Genomic DNA, 2,070 nt, shown 5'->3' on the forward strand with positions numbered 1-2,070 from the left:
TGTAGACGACTTCTTGAGCTACAATGCTTCGGTATCGAATATTTATATCGTTTGCGAAACGCCTCCGATTCTCGAAACTGACTAAAGCAGATGTACGAACTTTGTCTCGATTGGTTTCCACAAATTAAAAACGTAAATTAATATTGATAATTCTACACAATCTGTTGGTGTCTTAAACATAATCTCGAAACAGATCCCTTTTTGATTGATTTTGTTACATCGCAGCAAGTATAGCTTCACCAGTATTTACTAAAACAGCCGTCTTTCTGAAATTAGCATACGAAGTACATTTCCCAATAAATATGCATTCGAAATTCTGGAACGGAAAAGTTTGCTGAGCAAAAAAAACAAATACAAACTAGGCAGTAGACAAACGACTTCTCATAAATCTGTAAATCCCCAGAAATAATTGGAAGTTTGAAGTAGTGTAAACAACTCAAACTTCATAATTTAATTGTGTTCCTCATAGTTCATAAACTCTAATCCTTTATTTTATAGATTAATTTTTTAAAATATGCTACAAGTACCTCTTCGTATGTGGAAACTTACGTCAAAATTTTATAATTTTGAAGGAAGTGACGTAGCACTACGTCAACACACTGCGTCGGTTTATTGGACAACATAAAAGGGAAATATAATATTAAAATACGAACATTTCGCATTATAAAGGAAACAATAGAGAATTTTAGTTTAACGCATTCTAAGTATGTGACAAAAAAGTCCTAGGTCTCGACGTATAAGGACTGATTAAACACTGATTTAGTTATGAATGTAGACAGTATGAAAGCTTTTGCTTTGGAAACGGTAGTAAGAATGTTTAATTTCAACTTAATTTAAATGATTATGGATTTTAGATATAGATATTTAACAATCGCGTCTGATTGTTAGGGCACTCAACTCGCAATTTGCAGGTGGTGGATTAAAATTCTGTCAGGGAACATGTTCGCCCCTTTCAGCCGTGGGGGGCGTTATAAGGTGACGGTAAATCCCACTATTCGTTGGTAACGAGAAGCACAAGAGTTGGCGGTGGGTGGTTTTGACTAGCTGGCTCCCATCCAGTCTATCACTTCAGAATTATGGAAAGCTAGCGCAGATAGTCCTCGAGCAGCTGTGCGCGAAATTCAACAACGAAAAACAGAACAATTATTCCCTATCTAATATATATATATATATATAAAGGGGAAAAAAATTAAAAGTTGAACAGAAAGTAGGGATCGTTGTTTATTATGAGAATTGCTATAAGTATCCAAAACAAAATAAATGCTGTAATAAAAAGTACACAAACAAGTAAAGTGATACTAGATGAATAGATTTTAAACTATTTTCAATCACTACTTTAAACAATAAAACCGAATAAAGACGCAAGTAAATATACATGTTGTTAAAGAAACTTTATTAAAGATACACAACATTTTAACACGTTTATGTCATTATTCTCTAATAAATTCGTGCTGTTATTATTCTTAAAACATAAGAGTGATTTTTAGCCTTTACATTGAATTTTGTAATCCTGCTGTAGCCACTTATTAGAGTAATATTTACATCAATTGAAATTAATTATTGTTTTTCTTGAAATATTTTTTTGGTTTTCGAACACGTATATATATATTGCAAACGCGAAGGTCACCATCAAGAAAATTTCGAATTCTAAAAATCAGCGTGAAGTCTAATCGATCATTCGATTTACCACATGTCACTGAGTTATACCGGTTTCGTGAAATAACACTTCTACCACATGTCACTGAGTTATACCGGTTTCGTGAAATAACACTTCTACCACATGTCACTGAGTTATACTGGTTTCGTAAAATAACACTTCTACCACATGTCACTGAGTTATACCGGTTTCGTGAAATAACACTTATACCACATGTCGCTGAGTTATACCGGTTTTGTGAAATAACACTTCTACCACATGTCACTGAGTTATACCGGTTTCGTGAAATAACACTTATACCACATGTCACTGAGTTATACCGGTTTCGTGAAATAACACTTCTACCACATGTCACTGAGTTATACCGGTTTTGTGAAATAACACTTCTACCACATGTCACTGAGTTATACCGG

This window comes from Limulus polyphemus, unplaced genomic scaffold (genome assembly GCF_000517525.1).
Source record: "Limulus polyphemus unplaced genomic scaffold, Limulus_polyphemus-2.1.2 Scaffold1118, whole genome shotgun sequence".
Classification (NCBI taxonomy): domain Eukaryota; kingdom Metazoa; phylum Arthropoda; class Merostomata; order Xiphosura; family Limulidae; genus Limulus; species Limulus polyphemus.